General features: G+C 41.6%; 1 protein-coding gene across 2 annotated transcripts in view; it reads right to left on the bottom strand.

Annotated features, from left to right (window-relative positions):
• Positions 1-22325, bottom strand: part of OLA1 (Obg like ATPase 1) — a 206541-nt gene that overhangs the window by 112721 nt on the left and 71495 nt on the right. The window lies entirely within an intron of this gene.

Raw genomic sequence — 22325 nt, 5'->3', positions numbered from 1 at the left:
CTGGTGTCAGTAATGATCAAGAACAAAGAAAGAGTGGCGGGCACCACACAGCAATAATAGGTCAGGGATCAACCACGTGCATATAATACCATGAAAGAGCTGAACAAAGAACAAAGATATGCACAAAAGTGGGATCAACCATCAGTATTAAATTTTATTACATATTCAATCAAAAAGGACAACAACAAAGACACATAATATAAAAACATTTAAAAGAAAAAACCAACCCAGGTCCCCCCTAAATAGTCCTATATGGCATAATGGCATGCAGAGTAGATACAGATAGGCGATGCATAAAATCAAATAGTTAACAGCCTATCCTGCCAGCCAACCTCAGCCTTGAACTACCAATTTGCATAAATACTAATAAACCACAAACATATTAGACATATATAGGAGCAGACCATATAGGAGGTAAAAAATATATATAAAAGGAGAGAGAAAAATCCTCAACCCTATGGTATATTGCAGGTCTGCCCTAATCCCAATAGATTCAATAGCCTAAGATGTTTGCCCTAAGCCTTGTGCATATAAGCATGGCCAGGAAGGTATCCAAGTTGTGCAAATGGCAAAGCTAAGGTGCATGTAGATATTACCAGAAGAGGTCCATAAGGGGGGGAGAACTGAGGCCCCACGCGTATCGACGCTGCTAGAGCGTCTTCATCAGGGGAAGGTTGTAAAGGATATGTCCAAAGTGTGTCCCTTATATATACATATAAACAAGAAATATGAATCACCTGTGAAGAGGCCGTGGCGTGCACAATCAGTCCACCATACAATGGATCATGTAAACTTCCGGGTGTGTGCCGGGGTCATTTATAAACTGCGCAGCTGCACACAGAGACTGGTAAGACAGCAAAGAGGTTTTGCGCAAGCGCACGAGTCACCATGGTGACATGAACGCCTGAAGTTATGGCAGCGCACCAGTTACGCATACATAATGACACAGGAGTGACCGATGAGGCAGCAAAGAAGCTGTGCGCAAGCGCAAGAGTCACCATAGTAACAAGGACGCCTGAAGTTTTACGGCGCTCCAATTGCGCCTGCGTACTAACAAAGGAGACTAGCACAGCAGAAATGAAGCTATGCGCAGGCGCGGAAATTTTGCGGCACATCCATGGCGCATGCGTACTGATAAGTTATGGAGGTGTGGAAACCCGACAAGTAAGCGATAAGTGTGTGTACCACACGAAGATCGCCATGGAGGCATAAGCCCCTAAAGGTTTTTGGCGCATACAGACATACACAACATATTGATGTACAAACATGGGGGGTTTTTTACCGGGGGGCATGCGCACACACTATTCTGGTGTTATAAAATGTCCTACTAACCCATATAGCTGAGGGGGTAGTGCTGATAAACAAATATCTTTTTTCTTTTTTTCCTCTATTCTATATGAAGGCAAAGCCAATGCAAGGTAAGTAGATAACAACACAAAGTGTATACACTGTCAGACGAATATATTTGGGTAAAGTAAATGCCCATTGTCATACGGTATAAGTGCAGCAAAATTGCCATAGAGGTATGCACGCCTGATGGTATATGGTGCACCATATGTATATACACATCAGTTTACTATGGACTCATAAGTATCCGACGAATGGACAGAAAGTCAATACATTGCTCAAGAGATACCACAAGGTATGTAAGCACCCAATGACTTGGGGCGCATAAAGATACCCCACAAGTCCAACAATAGCTAATATAGGTATGGGAATTGCCAAATCGACGCAGTTGATCAATAATTTAAGGTACATCTTAAAGCGCATGCATCTAAGGAGACAATGTCAATACACTGGTCGCCTTAAATGTTTTAAGAGTAAAATCTCTAAATGGAATGAAAGTTATTGTACCACTGGACCCTAGGAAACAGCATATCCCAGGTGAAAGAAGGGAAATGCTGGAAAATTAGCAGCTCAGGTATACGTATCAGCAGGTAAAGGATAAATAGGAATCACCATTTATATAGTGATAAGGTGGCAAAACCACTCATGCCACTAAAGGCCCCAAAGTAACAAATCTTTACCATATTGGAGAGCTGTATTAAGGGGATACCTAAGTGTATCCACAATCACACACATCATGTTATAAACCACATACGGAGAGATTACAATATATACCGTATTTTATTAGAAAAAAGGGGGGGTAATGGTCCAAAGAATGGGCAGCCGAGTGATGGATCAAATTACCCATAAGTCAAACTCCCATTTGCAGCACCTGATTTCCAAAAACAGAGCCCAAATTCAAAGGAAAAAAGTAAGCAAATTAATATACAAAAACGTAGGACAACATCTAGGGAAAGAGAAAGATTAAGGGCATTTAGGGACGGGGGAGGATATGGAATACCAGGGCCAAACTTCAAAGACCAAAACAGAAAGTAACCCCAAATAATAGGAACAGATATAATTATCAAACAGATGCATCCCCCGATCCGCATTCAGATCAGAGAAACAGAACATAAGATACAACATCGAAAATAAAACTAATTCTAGGGAGAGGCTAGGTTCGGCTGGCAGGAGAATAAGATCTAACACATAGGAAAAGATGCTTCTTGTCAGTCCATGAGTCCACAGGGTACTTGTCTTCTTTCAGCTGTATTCTCACGATATAGATGATTGGCCCATCCAGCTTAGAGCACCTATAAAGACAAATGCTGTAAATACCATTAATATACAATAGGGACTGCCTTCACGTCTGTTTATAGAACCCTGTAAAAAGAAGTTCCTCATTGATGCCCACCGGAGCTCGGCTATTTAAATTATAGATCCACTTCGCTTCCCTCCTCAATAGATCTAAAGTAATGTTGCCACCCCTAATATCAGGTTTTACCCCTTCTAAACCCATAACCTTAATGCCCTCCATAGAACCATGATGTGTTTGCAAAAAGTGTGTTGCTACAGATGAAAGTTTCTTACCTTTTCCCCAATCCTTTGGAGCCGTCCTGATATTGGAGAGGTGCTGCTGTACCCGGCGTCTTAGTTCTTGTGTGGTGTATCCCACATACAGTTTTGGACAGCTGCAAATCAAGGCATACACGAGGTTTTTTGTGCGACAATTAAAGTATGCAGATGGCTGAATCCTCCTTGGTATCTGTGGAAGAGAGCATCCTTGTTCCGAGAGCATGTAAGTACAAACATTACAGCCCCCGCACGGGTAGGTACCCACAATGCGACCACTGGTATTACTTTTGGTGGTTGCACGCCTAAAGTGACTAGACACCAATACGTCCTTTAGGTTACGTGATCTCCTCGCTATCATCCTTGGGGTGGCCGATAACCACGGCAGAAGTTTAGGTTCCGTTAATAAAATATCCCAGTTTTTCTTAAGAATATTATAAACATCCCCCCACTGGTTGTGATACACAGTAATCAAGTCCACCGTCCGTGCAGAACTCTTTACTCTGGGTTTTAGAATATCCTCTCGCTTACACTGCCGGGAATGTTGAAATGCTTGTGATATAACCCCACGTGGGTACCCCCTATCTTGGAATCTCTCTGTTAACCTCTTGGACTCGACCCGAAAGTCCTCATCCGTTGAACAATTTCTCCGTGCTCGTAAAAATTGGCCCTTGGGTATACTATTACGTAGATGGGCAGGATGCGCACTGCCATAATGGAGTAAACTGTTAGTGGCAGTTTCTTTCCTGTACAATTTTGTGATGACACCGTTGTCCCTCAGAGTAATCCTTAGATCCAAAAAATCTACCTCCGTGGAGGATATTTTAGATGTCAACTTGATATTCCAAGGATTCTCATTCAAAAAATCAATGAAGGCATTACACTCTTCCAAGGTCCCAGTCCAAAAAAACAAAATATCATCTATAAACCTGTACCATTCTAGTACATGCTCACAGAACGGTGCAAGGCCATACACATGGGTCTCCTCCCACCACCCCATGTACAAATTTGCATATGATGGTGCGCACCTGGCACCCATGGCGGTGCCAGATGCTTGTCTATAGAAGACGCGATCAAAAATAAAATAGTTCTTTTCAAGAACTATTTTCAAAAGATCCAAGATAAAGGAGTCATGGTCCCTATACCCGCTAGATTTTCTGTCCAAAAAGTAAGTAATTGCCTGGAGTCCAAGTCCATGTTCGATGTTAGTGTAGAGGGCTTCTACATCAAGTGTCACAATAAATGTGTCCCTCGGTATTTCAAGTTTATTAGTCCGTTCAATGACATGCATGGAGTCCCTTATATAAGACCCTAGGGAGAAAACAAGGGGTTGGAGGAAATAATCCAAATATATACAAGGCCTTTCAAACAAACCCCCAATCCCCGAGATAATCGGCCTACCTGGGGGGTTGTCCAGGCACTTGTGCACTTTGGGCAGCATGTAGAATGTCGGGACCTTTGGTACCTCAATCATCAGGAAATCCTTCTCCCTCTTATTGATGATTCCTAGATCAAAGACAGTCAGAATCAATCGATCAAGTTGTCTCTTGAAGATGTCCGTAGGGTCTGAGGGTAAGGCCTGATAATGAGATACATTTAATAGTTGCCGTTTTGCCTCCAATATATACATATCCTTCGGCCAGATAACAATATTGCCCCCCTTGTCAGCCTCTTTGATAATAAAGGAGTCCTGTTTTTTAAGGTGGCTGAGGCAACGTCTCTCCTCCTTTGTGAGATTACCCAAACCCTTATCCTGTATCTCAAGATTGGCAATATCCTTGTTCACGGTTTCAAAAAATATTTGAGTGACCAGGCCTCAGGTGTTTTTGGTATTATGGAAGGTGTGGCTAGTGCTATTTTGGAGCAGGATGAGGGTTTTTCCAAATTGTGTAGCGAAATCACCTATCTGCACAAGTCATTGACAAAAGCTTGGTGGAACGTAAAAAGCTTGGAGGAATATAAAAGGCTTGGCCTCATTCCAAGAGGGTTGCGGGTGCAGATTTTCCCGGCTTGGGAGATTGACCCTATGCTTAAAAAATCTTGGGAGGATGGTCTATTCAAATGTTCATCTATATTAATAGACATGTTGTTGGATCATGATCGCACCCACATAAATCGGCTTAAGGAGGATATTAAATTGAAAGAAGGAAAACTTCAGGCCTTTGACCAGCAGGGACAGGTTACCCCCTTTAAAGAGCGCCTAAAGGCCTCTATCGATATCTTTGAGAAAGAGGTGATCAAGGGAAAAAAACATAAATTTCAGCGGGATAGGATGGACTTCGACAATCAGAAAGCCTATAGATGGTCACATCATGGTAACAACAGGAGATATACATCAACGAGTGTGGGGGAAAGGACACAAAAAGATCAAGTGGAACCTGTCTCCAGTGATTTTTTATCTTCCGACGTGAGCGACCAAGAAGGCGCAGTAGGAGGGGTAGGCGGAAGTGTCGCCAACTTGAGGTCCAAAGGAAGACCCCTTCAGGATTGGACTGTGGGTCGCAAGAAGATCACGAGGAAGAACAGAAAATATTGACACGGGATCAAGCAACTGAAGATGGTCCAGGTAAGTTACGGATCATCAATTTGTCTTCCTACCATCTATCGCTAGGAGAGGTTTCCCTGCTCTCCAAGGGACTCTCTTTCTCACCCACTAACCCCCTTAACAAGTTTGAATTAACTAAAGATCTATACCTGTTTTGTAGGCAGCTTACATTTAAACTGCTGTACCACAAACCATCGGTGATTGATACAATACCGGACGAGGACAGACAGGTGTTTCGTGACCTTTTGGAGCTCCTGGATGAGAATGAGGGGGAAATTGGTAAGTCCTGTAGATTTACGGGACGAATTCCGTCCCAGGCCACCCCACCTTTTTCGCTATTTCCGGTCATTCAAATATTTTTTGAAACCGTGAACAAGGATATTGCCAATCTTGAGATACAGGATAAGGGTTTGGGTAATCTCACAAAGGAGGAGAGACGTTGCCTCAGCCACCTTAAAAAACAGGACTCCTTTATTATCAAAGAGGCTGACAAGGGGGGCAATATTGTTATCTGGCCGAAGGATATGTATATATTGGAGGCAAAACGGCAACTATTAAATGTATCTCATTATCAGGCCTTACCCTCAGACCCTACGGACATCTTCAAGAGACAACTTGATCGATTGATTCTGACTGTCTTTGATCTAGGAATCATCAATAAGAGGGAGAAGGATTTCCTGATGATTGAGGTACCAAAGGTCCCGACATTCTACATGCTGCCCAAAGTGCACAAGTGCCTGGACAACCCCCCAGGTAGGCCGATTATCTCGGGGATTGGGGGTTTGTTTGAAAGGCCTTGTATATATTTGGATTATTTCCTCCAACCCCTTGTTTTCTCCCTAGGGTCTTATATAAGGGACTCCATGCATGTCATTGAACGGACTAATAAACTTGAAATACCGAGGGACACATTTATTGTGACACTTGATGTAGAAGCCCTCTACACTAACATCGAACATGGACTTGGACTCCAGGCAATTACTTACTTTTTGGACAGAAAATCTAGCGGGTATAGGGACCATGACTCCTTTATCTTGGATCTTTTGAAAATAGTTCTTGAAAAGAACTATTTTATTTTTGATCGCGTCTTCTATAGACAAGCATCTGGCACCGCCATGGGTGCCAGGTGCGCACCATCATATGCAAATTTGTACATGGGGTGGTGGGAGGAGACCCATGTGTATGGCCTTGCACCGTTCTGTGAGCATGTACTAGAATGGTACAGGTTTATAGATGATATTTTGTTTTTTTGGACTGGGACCTTGGAAGAGTGTAATGCCTTCATTGATTTTTTGAATGAGAATCCTTGGAATATCAAGTTGACATCTAAAATATCCTCCACGGAGGTAGATTTTTTGGATCTAAGGATTACTCTGAGGGACAACGGTGTCATCACAAAATTGTACAGGAAAGAAACTGCCACTAACAGTTTACTCCATTATGGCAGTGCGCATCCTGCCCATCTACGTAATAGTATACCCAAGGGCCAATTCTTACGAGCACGGAGAAATTGTTCAACGGATGAGGACTTTCGGGTCGAGTCCAAGAGGTTAACAGAGAGATTCCAAGATAGGGGGTACCCACGTGGGGTTATATCACAAGCATTTCAACATTCCCGGCAGTGTAAGCGAGAGGATATTCTAAAACCCAGAGTAAAGAGTTCTGCACGGACGGTGGACTTGATTACTGTGTATCACAACCAGTGGGGGGATGTTTATAATATTCTTAAGAAAAACTGGGATATTTTATTAACGGAACCTAAACTTCTGCCGTGGTTATCGGCCACCCCAAGGATGATAGCGAGGAGATCACGTAACCTAAAGGACGTATTGGTGTCTAGTCACTTTAGGCGTGCAACCACCAAAAGTAATACCAGTGGTCGCATTGTGGGTACCTACCCGTGCGGGGGCTGTAATGTTTGTACTTACATGCTCTCGGAACAAGGATGCTCTCTTCCACAGATACCAAGGAGGATTCAGCCATCTGCATACTTTAATTGTCGCACAAAAAACCTCGTGTATGCCTTGATTTGCAGCTGTCCAAAACTGTATGTGGGATACACCACACAAGAACTAAGACGCCGGGTACAGCAGCACCTCTCCAATATCAGGACGGCTCCAAAGGATTGGGGAAAAGGTAAGAAACTTTCATCTGTAGCAACACACTTTTTGCAAACACATCATGGTTCTATGGAGGGCATTAAGGTTATGGGTTTAGAAGGGGTAAAACCTGATATTAGGGGTGGCAACATTACTTTAGATCTATTGAGGAGGGAAGCGAAGTGGATCTATAATTTAAATAGCCGAGCTCCGGTGGGCATCAATGAGGAACTTCTTTTTACAGGGTTCTATAAACAGACGTGAAGGCAGTCCCTATTGTATATTAATGGTATTTACAGCATTTGTCTTTATAGGTGCTCTAAGCTGGATGGGCCAATCATCTATATCGTGAGAATACAGCTGAAAGAAGACAAGTACCCTGTGGACTCATGGACTGACAAGAAGCATCTTTTCCTATGTGTTAGATCTTATTCTCCTGCCAGCCGAACCTAGCCTCTCCCTAGAATTAGTTTTATTTTCGATGTTGTATCTTATGTTCTGTTTCTCTGATCTGAATGCGGATCGGGGGATGCATCTGTTTGATAATTATATCTGTTCCTATTATTTGGGGTTACTTTCTGTTTTGGTCTTTGAAGTTTGGCCCTGGTATTCCATATCCTCCCCCGTCCCTAAATGCCCTTAATCTTTCTCTTTCCCTAGATGTTGTCCTACGTTTTTGTATATTAATTTGCTTACTTTTTTCCTTTGAATTTGGGCTCTGTTTTTGGAAATCAGGTGCTGCAAATGGGAGTTTGACTTATGGGTAATTTGATCCATCACTCGGCTGCCCATTCTTTGGACCATTACCCCCCCTTTTTTCTAATAAAATACGGTATATATTGTAATCTCTCCGTATGTGGTTTATAACATGATGTGTGTGATTGTGGATACACTTAGGTATCCCCTTAATACAGCTCTCCAATATGGTAAAGATTTGTTACTTTGGGGCCTTTAGTGGCATGAGTGGTTTTGCCACCTTATCACTATATAAATGGTGATTCCTATTTATCCTTTACCTGCTGATACGTATACCTGAGCTGCTAATTTTCCAGCATTTCCCTTCTTTCACCTGGGATATGCTGTTTCCTAGGGTCCAGTGGTACAATAACTTTCATTCCATTTAGAGATTTTACTCTTAAAACATTTAAGGCGACCAGTGTATTGACATTGTCTCCTTAGATGCATGCGCTTTAAGATGTACCTTAAATTATTGATCAACTGCGTCGATTTGGCAATTCCCATACCTATATTAGCTATTGTTGGACTTGTGGGGTATCTTTATGCGCCCCAAGTCATTGGGTGCTTACATACCTTGTGGTATCTCTTGAGCAATGTATTGACTTTCTGTCCATTCGTCGGATACTTATGAGTCCATAGTAAACTGATGTGTATATACATATGGTGCACCATATACCATCAGGCGTGCATACCTCTATGGCAATTTTGCTGCACTTATACCGTATGACAATGGGCATTTACTTTACCCAAATATATTCGTCTGACAGTGTATACACTTTGTGTTGTTATCTACTTACCTTGCATTGGCTTTGCCTTCATATAGAATAGAGGAAAAAAAGAAAAAAGATATTTGTTTATCAGCACTACCCCCTCAGCTATATGGGTTAGTAGGACATTTTATAACACCAGAATAGTGTGTGCGCATGCCCCCCGGTAAAAAACCCCCCATGTTTGTACATCAATATGTTGTGTATGTCTGTATGCGCCAAAAACCTTTAGGGGCTTATGCCTCCATGGCGATCTTCGTGTGGTACACACACTTATCGCTTACTTGTCGGGTTTCCACACCTCCATAACTTATCAGTACGCATGCGCCATGGATGTGCCGCAAAATTTCCGCGCCTGCGCATAGCTTCATTTCTGCTGTGCTAGTCTCCTTTGTTAGTACGCAGGCGCAATTGGAGCGCCGTAAAACTTCAGGCGTCCTTGTTACTATGGTGACTCTTGCGCTTGCGCACAGCTTCTTTGCTGCCTCATCGGTCACTCCTGTGTCATTATGTATGCGTAACTGGTGCGCTGCCATAACTTCAGGCGTTCATGTCACCATGGTGACTCGTGCGCTTGCGCAAAACCTCTTTGCTGTCTTACCAGTCTCTGTGTGCAGCTGCGCAGTTTATAAATGACCCCGGCACACACCCGGAAGTTTACATGATCCATTGTATGGTGGACTGATTGTGCACGCCACGGCCTCTTCACAGGTGATTCATATTTCTTGTTTATATGTATATATAAGGGACACACTTTGGACATATCCTTTACAACCTTCCCCTGATGAAGACGCTCTAGCAGCGTCGATACGCGTGGGGCCTCAGTTCTCCCCCCCTTATGGACCTCTTCTGGTAATATCTACATGCACCTTAGCTTTGCCATTTGCACAACTTGGATACCTTCCTGGCCATGCTTATATGCACAAGGCTTAGGGCAAACATCTTAGGCTATTGAATCTATTGGGATTAGGGCAGACCTGCAATATACCATAGGGTTGAGGATTTTTCTCTCTCCTTTTATATATATTTTTTACCTCCTATATGGTCTGCTCCTATATATGTCTAATATGTTTGTGGTTTATTAGTATTTATGCAAATTGGTAGTTCAAGGCTGAGGTTGGCTGGCAGGATAGGCTGTTAACTATTTGATTTTATGCATCGCCTATCTGTATCTACTCTGCATGCCATTATGCCATATAGGACTATTTAGGGGGGACCTGGGTTGGTTTTTTCTTTTAAATGTTTTTATATTATGTGTCTTTGTTGTTGTCCTTTTTGATTGAATATGTAATAAAATTTAATACTGATGGTTGATCCCACTTTTGTGCATATCTTTGTTCTTTGTTCAGCTCAGTAATGATCAAGGGCGCATCAGAAACCGCGTCATTAAAGGGGATGTGCACGCGACGTCTTTTAGACACCGGCATACCCGCTGAGCTTTTCCCACAAAAGAGACGTATACCGCGGTTTTGGCTCACAAATACTGATGTAAAATACCGACCAAATACTGAACGGGGCCCAATAGTGATCGGCTTCCAGAAGATTGGATGGGTCGCTTCTTTTTTATAATTTTGGAAGCTTGAGGAGGTTAAAAAGTTCAAAAACACTTTGCATACACACAGCAAGTGCATTCTTTTTGGCTCTTTTCTTTTTAGCGCTTTTTCAGGTGGATTCCAGGCATAATGTGCACATATCTTGAGCAGAAAGAGAATAACGTCTTGGACACAAACATGTTAAGAAGCAATTGTCACATTTTTCCATTGAATTGAACCATATCCAATCCTAAATGAGGGAAGGAGCAGGATAGAAAAATGATTTTTAAAAATAAAAAAAAAACTTGTTTCACACCAGAGTAATACGAATCAGTGTTTGTGTCTGTATTAGACGTAAACTCTAATGTTACCAACAGCAAAATGTCTTTCATTGGCCTAAATAGACTCCCTTAAATCCAGTGCATTTCTATCAGCACAAAATGACTGTTCAAACCAAGCACAAGCACTCAGTACACCCTTGGGCTCGCCAAACAGTTCTGTGCCCTTTCCCATCTACTTCCTTTGCATCTCGGCCCGCTATACATTGATTCACAGCTCATGGCTTAAGAGTGAATGCATGCAGGTTGTATTTGCAGTGGATTTGAACAGGTAAAATCCACAGAGGATTACAGTAGCCGGCAAAGTGAATGACGTTTTACAAATGTCATCCATATGTCAAATACTTTCCATGCAGAAAAACAAGCATGTTCATTCTGCTGTGGAAGTGCTGTTGGTTTTACTACTTTCACAGCATAGATATAGAAGCATTTTCCGTCCGTAAGTGTAGGCTGGAAAATCAGCCCCGTGTTGCACTACAACGTTCTGAGATATTAAAATTCAACCTTTATAATGCAGGAGATGAAATCTGCAGTACATTTTTAAAAAAAAAACCCACAGCAGAATTCACAGGATATCCGAACCATCAGTAGACGAGGCAAATCAGCAGCAAAATCTGCACGGAACACATACCGTTTTTGCTGCTGATTCACAGCAAGTTCTGCAGTAAATATTTTCGTGGACCGCAAGGAACATCGCCCAAATCCAAATATTAATAATAATCTAACTCCTTTATCTCTCGTACCAATTTTGTTTTGTTTAGATTTTGTGAAAATCCACAAAAAGCAAAAATTCACTGCAAGAAAAAAAAAAAACAAAAGTGCCGAGCTTTCAGAATCTCTGACTTATCAGAATTTTTTTATGGTTTTGATTTGGATAAGAAGTGATAAGGAAGCACCATTAGGGGACACTTTCTGCTCCGTGGATCTGTTTTGAGCTACTGTTTAAAGACCGGAAGATCCATTACACTGGCAGGAGCGTTAACTTTGTATCTACAGCTGGAGGGAATGAATGACTATCAGGCGACCAGCTGCAGGAAAGGTGTCAGGAATCAACAACGTGATTTGGATCAGAGGAAAGAGGGGGGGAAACAAGCCGCTGATTCCCAGATGTATGGCTTCCCGTCATTAATCAGTAGATTGACAAGTACTAAATAAATACGGCTCCGAGTGACTCGTCCCCCCACTGCCTCGTTACTATGCACCAAAAGTTACAAGCAATGATCTGATCATTTCGGCGGGGTCTGAGTTTCCATGGGAAACCGGGATTGGCCTGAAATCATCTGGCAGACCTCTCCCCCAGCTTCAATCTACTTTATCACTGTGGTTTTGACCGTGATTAGATAATGAACCACTCAGACGCACAATTTACACAGCGGCTAATTTCATCGGCCTGATTTGAGGGTATGGTGTTGAGGGGGCCATCAGAGAAGCTGGGGAAGGTACATTTGTCATCCGTGAGTGACAAGCGCTCACAATGCGAACAAAATGGTGCTGGCCCTTGTTAGGAGCACGCGCTATTAACACGCAATTTACAGTGCAGCCCAAGCCGTAATTTGAAATTGCAGACTGGAAGCGCGAGGGTGCAGCGGGCGGATATCCCTGGAGTACGCGGGCTGACTTCATGCACTTTTCATGACATGATGGGGCAACACGCTAACTAGACTTTATGCAAATGTGCCAGAAAAAGAAAGATAATCATTTCAGTACAAGCAGAGAACGCGTATTACCTCCGGGATGATGGAGGATATAAATCAGCGCTGATCATTAGATTATTTATACCGTCATTCAAAAAAAAAAAAAAAACAACTTAAGATATTATTAAAAATAATAATTTTGGATCCCAAATTCCTGGGATAGAAACACACTAGCTTGCGTCATATCCAGGCTTGTGGAAGTTCAGGTTCTGGTACGTTGGACTAAAAGTTCTGTTTGGGTACCAGTTAGTGATGAGTGAATGTGCTCTAACCAAGAGTCTTCGGCGTGCTCAAAAAATATGTTTGAGTCCCCGCGGCTGCATGTCTCGCGGCTGTTCTACAGCAGTAACACATGCAGGGATTGTTGGTCGAACAGCCATGAGACATGCAGCCGCGGGGACTCGAACATATTTTTTGAGCACGCCGAAGATACCGTACTTGGTTAGCATCCAAGCATGCTCAGATAACACCTTATCCCAGCACGTTAGTTCATCACTAGTACTATACCCGAACATTAACCTCATTGAAATGTATGTGGACACGAACTTAATTCTCTCTCTCAACATTGAAACGGACTTCCGGGGGAAGTCAGTGTTCGGAGTTCAGCACCGGACACTAAATGTCTTTAAAGTTCGCTCATCTCTAATTCAGGCATGCATGTAAATGCCAATTTAGCATGGGGCAATCATCACCCAAATTATCATTCTAGAATCTAGATCATTAGTCTTTGAAAACATGGCAGTTATCAGCCAACGAACGAGCGTGTTCATCTTTCATGCTGCTTAAATGATCGTCGTTAGCAGCACATCCTCCTGGAGGAACGATCTTCAGACAATATGCAAACTGGATGGGAAATGAAGGATTGTATTAAAGATCATTAGACCCCATAGAATTTGCATCAACCCATGTAGAAGTGCCTTTAGAAGAGCAACAATTGATTTGGTGAACGGTCGATTGGCGGCAGGAATGCGCCCCTGTAAATGCAGCTCACAAGCTGCTCCGTGGCTATTCCTGCAGTTGTACTATTGCACAAGTTTCTTTTTGGTTATTCACACAATCTATCAATCATCCTAGAACGTGGGCCTTGGATATTAGGAAATCAGAGGAAGAGATACTTGTTACTAAAGGGGTTGTCTAATCACCTTTCTTCTGGAGCACACAGCTCCTCTGCCTGCTGGCCGGGGGACGGTGCGCTCCTGCAGATTGACAGTTCGGACCAGCAGCATGGTTGCCTCAAGTGTTCGCTCTACCATGCAGCAAGCAGATGCGGTCCTGCCTCTGTAGCATCACAGGAGCACAGGGATACTGAAGAGCAACGCTTACAAGCTGCAGGGCAAACCTGAGCTCCAGGCCTAGAAAACTGGCCAGGATCTCAGAAATGGCCAGGAACCTAGGCAATGAGATGTACAATACAAAAAAGAAAAAATCCCTCCATTATTGAGAACAAGAGGCAAATTGTGAAGTTGCTTGTTCTTACAACTCTGTACAATTTTAGGTAGTTAATACATTGAGACCACTCCTTTATTGCTGCAGAATACAGCGGCACCTTTAAAAGAAGTTAGCAAAAATGAATCAACTTGCATTATTAGGTCTTTAGGAGATGAGATTAGGTCCTTATCTACTGCCCTCGCCCCTTCTGCCAAAATTCAATCCTTAAGACCATAAAAAGTGTTCTGGAGAGAGGATCTGGGCAATGGACCTTACTAGTCAGAAATTACAGACATTATCGGTGAATATTGCTGGTATTTTCAGAGGGCAAAAGGAAAGAGTTATTCTTAAGTAAAGAGTAAGCCAGTTCTGATCTGTGTTCGGATGCTCCATTGCAGATCTTGTAAAAATAAAAAAAAGGAATTTTCTCTAGTGAAAGGATGGACACCATAAAGGAAACCGGACAGACCCTATACTGTCGAACAGGGGTCTGTTGGACTCTATTAGTGTCCCTCATAAGACAGATCCGGCGCTGCTGTCAAACAACACAGATATGAAAGGAACCTAGAAAACTTTTTAAGGCTATGTGCACACCTTCAGGATTTCTTGCAGAAATTTCCTGAGAAAAACCAGAAATTTTCTGCAAAAAATCTGCAAGAAATCTGCATGCGTTTTTTTGCACGTTTTTTGTGCCTTTTTGGTGCGGTTTTTTTTTTACGGATTTTTACGGACATTTCCGAATGCATTATATAGTGGGAAATCTGCAAAAAATCCGCAAAATATAATCAACATGCTGTGCTGGAATATGTCAGCACAGGTGCCAATAAAATACAGCTTTTTTTTTGGTTATTTTTTTTTTTAAAAAGATCTCATGGGCCAGCCTTGAGAAATCTAGTGTATAAAACCTCATTCACAAGCAATATATTCTCGTACCAGTACTCTCTGTGGTTTTCACCAATAGCACTCGTACCTGTGACAGTCTATGGGGCTATTCACTAGTCTGGCACTTCTCGCGGACAGAGCGTTCCGTGGAAAAATGCGATATGTTCAATTTTGATCCGAGCCTCAAAATAAAATCAGCAATGAAAGTCTATGGGTCCATGTAAAAGCCAGGCCGTACTCGGATGACGTCAGAGTGCAGTCGGAATTTCCTTGACATAAGAGGTGGTGGAGAATATTTTTTTTTTCTCCACGTGCGATAAAAACTTTTGACACTCGGGACAGCACCGCTAAAAATTATCTGCTCATTTTTCTCGTACGTAAAAAAAAAAAAAAACTTCTGAATGAGGCCTTAGTTGTCATTTTGTGCACATTTCCTGCAACACAGCATATGTAAAAAATAACATGAAAAGACGTGTGATCTTTTTACATTTTAATTGGAGGTGAAAGTTGGTTATTAAAAAAAGAAACAAACAAAAAAAAAAAAAAACTTACAGCATAGTCATTTTTTTTATTAGTTATTTATTTATGGTCTTCTAGCCTTAACAATTTTACTCTTTACGTGAATAGAAAAGAAACACTATTTCCTAAAATATAACAAAAATTATATATATTATAAAATTATATATATATATATATATATATATATATATATATATATATATATATATATATATATATATAATTTTTGTTATATTTTAGGAAATAGTGATTTTTTTATACTGACGTAATCATTATTTTACATGCGCCCAAACTGAACATAGAATAAAGACTACCATAATTTGTATTGTTATACACGGAAGCTCTATGATAAATCTAGATTCTTTCCAGAAAATCGAAAATCTCTTTACAATTTATTAAAAAGTTAATCTTGGACAAAAATACATAAAATAAAGTCCTTGTCTTCCTGAGAGTCTTCCATGTTCTAACCATGTCAAGATCTTATGACTGTATGTTATGTATTCATCTGAACAGAACCACTACACTTAGTTGCAGGCTATCATCAACCAATTCATTCTCTTGCTTGAAATCAAGTCATCCAATTACTCCTTGACTAATCAAGGCTGTTTTGGCTTTTTTCTTTTTTTTTTTCCCCCAAAGGTACTCAACAGCATAAACAGTTCACTTACAAGACATGGAAAAGGGCTAATCAGTGGAATTATTGTTTTGCCGCTGTAATTTGTGGCATTTAAATGTAGGCGCTGATTGGACTGAAAGTTTTATAATATTGCGTGGAGGACTAGCTGATACAAATATCAGATGGCCTTTGTCTTGAGCTGGACGAGATATCGTTTCGGAAGATTCCCGCGTGAGGGATGTAGCCCGGCACACAAAAATAGGAGTCAACCCAAAGTGGAATATATTGCACCGGGCGTTGCTCCTACTGTAATCTTTTACCTCCTTTTTCATGAAAATTATAATAATAAGAAGTTGAATATGAAAAAAAAAAAATTGTGACCAAACAGCAGTCTATCTCTATGGAGGCAACGTGTTTCTGCTTCGCTGGCATCTCGGGTGCGTAAGACAAATCTCAGTGCTTGTCTGACATTAGATCAAAGGAGTGTTGAGCAAAAAGATTAGTAGGATCAGTACGACGTCAGGCCTAGTAATCAGAAAAGATGAAAGGGATGCCAATAGGTAGGAAGAGGTTATCAGGGTTCTGGGCTGGCGGCCACAGGCAACCGATATAGTTGCCGGACTGGTGGAGTCTTTTTGCTCAATTCTAGATACACGATTGTGGTTTTTTTTTTCCCACCATCAGATCGGCATCAATCTTATCTATGGATCGTTAGGTAGTGCAACGCGGATTCATCCAAGATGGTAAAGCAAGTGTCCAGCAAGAGTGATGCACGGGTCTTACTCTAAGATGACGTGTGCAAATACGCTTGAATTGTGATGAATGAACATCACATCCAATCTAACGTGTACAAACATAATGTGAACACAACCTAACTGCTTTCCTCATTATAATGTGTAGCCAACAAACCATTTGCAATGACCTACTACAAAAATGTATTTTTTTTTATTCTTATTTTAGAAGCCATCATCATTAAGTACAGTACTTTAGCTTCTGGGACCTGTTCAGACTAGAATAGCAAACTAGGGCTGGGAATTGTCAAATTTTGGGGTTCACCGTGTCAACTGTTGCATATTTGAAGGGCCTTTCTTACTTTTGTTTTTCTCCAAACGTTTCCATTCAGCACTCGCCCTCTTCAGAGCTGCGCTCCTTCTACCCTTTACAATGCAGACTTTCCTCGAGTACGCAGCATCAGAGCCACTTCCTTAACGCCTTTGTTAGGTGCCACAGTCTTTCAAGTTTTGTCTCCTGCGAGCCCTCGTGAGTTGCAATCATTTGAGGGGCTAATTGTGGAGATTTATCGGCTTTTCTTATGCACAGAACACAGCTATTAACGCTGAATGGAGATGGTGTGAAGTATAGGTTAAATTGGGTGAAATTAAAGCAAATTACTCTTGGATGTGGAATTCGGAATATAGAGACCGCAAATGATTTGCAATTCTCCTTGAAGATCTGTCTTATCAAGTGCCAAACAAAAGGGGGAAAGTTACACGCTCCCCCAATAAACTGTATCGCCAGGTTTATTGTACACAATTGGCGACGCAAAATGTTGTAGAAAAGCCTTAATAAACTCATGAGATCAAACAAGTCATATTGTAATCAAACGGGTCATATTGTAGCCAAATGTCACATTTACACAATCTAATAAAAAGCCACGCAGGTTTTCATTTTACGTCCATTTCTTTTTTTAAGTCCTCGGTTATGTCTTCGTATCTACCGAGATTGTTTTTTTCCAAAGAAAGGGAGATGCACGTTATATGCGGCACCTACAAGAAGCCCGTAAAGGGAAGGTGGTCAACAGAAAGTGGCCCATTGTTCAAATCAGATTTATATTTGGGTTTCGGTGTTATTTTTTAATCATTTTTCATATCACTATCTACGGTATTATTTCAAATTATTATTACGATATTATTCAAAAACTGTGACATTTTTACAATGGCTAAAAGGCATGATTAACTTCTTTATCCTGTTGGGCACATGGTTGTTACATCACAGGAAGAAAAATAAGCCATACTTACCAAAAGTGAGTGGTCACAGAACCAATATAATGTACAGTACCAATATCACAGCGCAAATATTCTGTAGGATTCATCCAGGCCGGTAATGTTGGTGGGGAAAAATAGGGGTTTTGTCCTTGAGTGGGTGCACTTACATAGTACTGGGCAGCTAGTATGGGTATAACCAATAGGCAGTAAGCCGGCGTGGTGCACTACACATGTATCAGTGCGACTAGCATGGTATACAAGCCTTATCCGAGTGCATTTATAATATTAAGGAACCCCCTCATTGGATGGCGGGTATAGGTATTCTTTTACTGCCTCCAACTTATATCTTTGAGGATTGTCTCCGTCCTGCAGTACACTGGTACTGTAACCAGGTGTTGGCCTTTTTCTCTGTGACACACATAGACATTAGCGCCACTAGACTCACAGACCCCATTTATTTGTGTACACACCTGAGCGTCTCATCTAAGCATGCTGTGATCCTGGCAAAGATTGTTATAAAGGGAGCAGGGCCAGAGGTGACATTGCCTATGGTGGAGCCTGTGTATGTACTGTATAGAGAGGTGTTATCTATCATACAAGAGGTGAGCAGTGACTGGTGGATCCTGTCTACTTTATAGAGATGTTACATTTTATACAAATCCTGAGATTGCTGTAAAGACTTCTGTACTTAATAGGAAGTGCGCGTCTAGCAGAAAGCCTAATCGGGTGAAAAAGTGTCCCAGAGCTCTTATTATATACACACACATTGATAATGTGATAATTTTGATAATGTTTTACAATCGTCCAACTCAATATTTATACACATATTTTATATACAGTGGGGCAAAAAAGTATTTAGTCATTCAGCAATAGTGCAAGTTCCACCACTTAAAAAGATGAGAGCGTCTGTAATTTACATCATAGGTAGACCTCAACTATGGGAGACAAACTGAGAAAAAAAAATCCAGAAAATCACATTGTCTGTTTTTTTATCATTTTATTTGCATATTATGGTGGAAAATAAGTATTTGGTCAGAAACAAACAATCAAGAGTCTCCTCTTTCCTCCACTCATTACCTGTAGTAATGGCACCTGTTTAAACTTGTTATCAGTATAAAAAGACACCTGTGCACACCCTCAAACAGTCTGACTCCAAACTCCACTATGGTGAAGACCAAAGAGCTGTCAAAGGACACCAGAAACAAAATTGTAGCCCTGCACCAGGCTGGGAAGACTGAATCTGCAATAGCCAACCAGCTTGGAGTGAAGAAATCAACAGTGGGAGCAAAAATTAGAAAATGGAAGACATACAAGACCACTGATAATCTCCCTCGATCTGGGGCTCTACGCAAAATCCCACCCCGTGGGGTCAGAATGATCACAAGAACGGTGAGCATAAATCCCAGAACCACGCGGGGGGACCTAGTGAATGAACTGCAGGAAGCTGGGACCAATGTAACAAGGCCTACCATAAGTAACACACTACGCCACCATGGACTCAGATCCTGCAGTGCCAGACGTGTCCCACTGCTTAAGCCAATACATGTCCGGGCCCGTCTGAAGTTTGCTAGAGAGCATTTGGATGATCCAGAGGAGTTTTGGGAGAATGTCCTATGGTCTGATGAAACCAAACTGGAACTGTTTGGTAGAAACACAACTTGTCGTGTTTGGAGGAAAAAGAATACTGAGTTGCATCCATCAAACACCATACCTACTGTAAAGCATGGTGGTGGAAACATCATGCTTTGGGGCTGTTTCTCTGCAAAGGGGCCAGGACGACTGATCCGGGTACATGAAAGAATGAATGGGGCCATGTATCGTGAGATTTTGAGTGCAAACCTCCTTCCATCAGCAAGGGCATTGAAGATGAAACGTGGCTGGGTCTTTCAACATGACAATGATCCAAAGCACACCACCAGGGCAACGAAGGAGTGGCTTCGTAAGAAGCATTTCAAGGTCCTGGAGTGGCCTAGCCAGTCTCCAGATCTCAACCCTATAGAAAACCTTTGGAGGGAGTTGAAACTCTGTGTTGCCAAGCGAAAAGCCAAAAACATCACTGCTCTAGAGGAGATCTGCATGGAGGAATGGGCCAACATACCAACAACAGTGTGTGGCAACCTTGTGAAGACTTACAGAAAACGTTTGACCTCTGTCATTGCCAACAAAGGATATATTACAAAGTATTGAGATGAAATTTTGTTTCTGACCAAATACTTATTTTCCACCATAATATGCAAATAAAATGATAAAAAAACAGACAATGTGATTTTCTGGATTTTTTTTTCTCAGTTTGTCTCCCATAGTTGAGGTCTACCTATGATGTAAATTACAGACGCCTCTCATCTTTTTAAGTGGTGGAACTTGCACTATTGCTGACTGACTAAATACTTTTTTGCCCCACTGTATATATAATATATATATATATATATATATATATATATATATATATATATACACATACATACATACACACACACAGTACAGACCAGAAGTTTAGACACACCTTCTCATTTAAAGATTTTTCTGTTTTTTCATGACTATGAAATTATGTCTTATATTCTACGTTCTTCAAAGTAGCCACCTTTTGCTTTGATGACTGCTTTGCACACTCTTGGCATTCTCTTAATGAGCTTCAAGAGGTCGTCACCGGGATTGGTTTTCACTTCACAGGTGTGCCCTGTAAGGTTTAATAAGTGGGATTTCTTGCCTTATAAATGGGGTTGGGACCATCATTTGTGTTGTGCAGAAGTCTAGAGGATACACAGCTGATAGTCCTACTGAATAGACTGTTAGAATTTGTATTATGGCATGAAAAAAGCAGCTAAGTAAAGAAAAATGAGTGGCCATCATTACTTTAAGAAATGAAGGTCAGTCAGTCCGAAAAATTGGGAAAATTTTGAAAGTGTCCCCAAGTGCAGTGGCAAAAACCATCAAGTGCTACAAAGAAACTGGCTCACATGAGGACCGCCCCAGGAAAGGAAGACCAAGAGTCAACTCTGCTTCTGAGGATAAGTTTATCCGAGTCACCAGCCTCAGAAATCGCAGGTTAACAGCAGCTCAGATTAGAGACCAGGTCAATGCCACACAGAGTTCTAGCAGCAGACACATCTCTACAACAACTGTTAAGAGGAGACTTTGTGCAGCAGGCCTTCATGGTAAAATAGCTGCTAGGAAACCACTGCTAAGGACAGGCAACAAGCAGAAGAGACTTGTTTGGGCTAAAGAACACAAGGAATGGACATTAGACCTGTGGAAATCTGTGCTTTGGTCTGATGAGTCCAAATTTGAGATCTTTGGTTCTAACCACCGTGTCTTTGTGCGATACAGAAAAGGTGAACAGATGGACTCTACATGCCGGGCTCCCACTGTGAAGCATGGAGGAGGTGTGATGGTGTGGGGGTGTTTTGCTGGTGACACTGTTGGGGATTTATTCAAAATTGAAGGCATACTGAACCAGCAAGGCTACCACAGCACCTTGCAGCGGCACGCTATTCCATCCGGTTTGCGTTTAGTTGGACCATCATTTATTTTTCAACAAGACAATGACCCCAAACACACCTCTAGGCTGTGTAAGGGCTATTTGACCAAGGAGGAGAGTGATGGGGTGCTACGCCAGATGACCTGGCCTCCACAGTCACCAGACCTGAACCCAATCGAGATGGTTTGGGGTGAGCTGGACCGCAGAGTGAAGGCAAAAGGGCCAACAAGTGCTAAGCATCTCTGGGAACTCCTTCAAGATTGTTGTAAGACCATTCCCAGTGACTACCTCTTGAAGCTCATCAAGAGAATGCCAAGAGTGTGCAAAGCAGTCATCAAAGCAAAAGGTGGCGACTTTGAAGAACCTAGAATATAAGACATGATTTCAGTTGTTTCACACTTTTTTGAAAGTATATAATTCCACATGTGTTAATTCGTAGTTTTGATGCCTTCAGTGTGAATGTACAATTTTCATAGTCATGAAAATACAGAAAAATCTTTAAATGAGAAGGTGTGTCCAAACTTTTGGTCTGTACTGTATATATATTTGGAAAATTGTAGAACATTAGCAAAATGGTCGATCAAAACAATCACTTACATAAAAAGACATTTTCTGACTTGTTAATCCCTTTAAAAGAGTAAAATTGGTGGATGACACAGGGTAATGTGAGAAAGCGCAACATAGATGTTAAGATGTGCCCTGATGTGCTAAGTAAAGTAGGTCATACACATTAGATGGCTGTCGGGTGAACGATGCTTTGGCCAATCACTCGGTGGACAGCCATCTCAGTCGGCCCTCCTCCTATA

Source organism: Ranitomeya variabilis, chromosome 7 (genome assembly GCF_051348905.1).
Source record: "Ranitomeya variabilis isolate aRanVar5 chromosome 7, aRanVar5.hap1, whole genome shotgun sequence".
In the NCBI taxonomy this organism is placed as follows: Eukaryota; Metazoa; Chordata; class Amphibia; order Anura; family Dendrobatidae; genus Ranitomeya; species Ranitomeya variabilis.
Note: the sequence above shows the minus strand (reverse complement) of the source record. Positions and strands in the feature narration are given on the sequence as shown.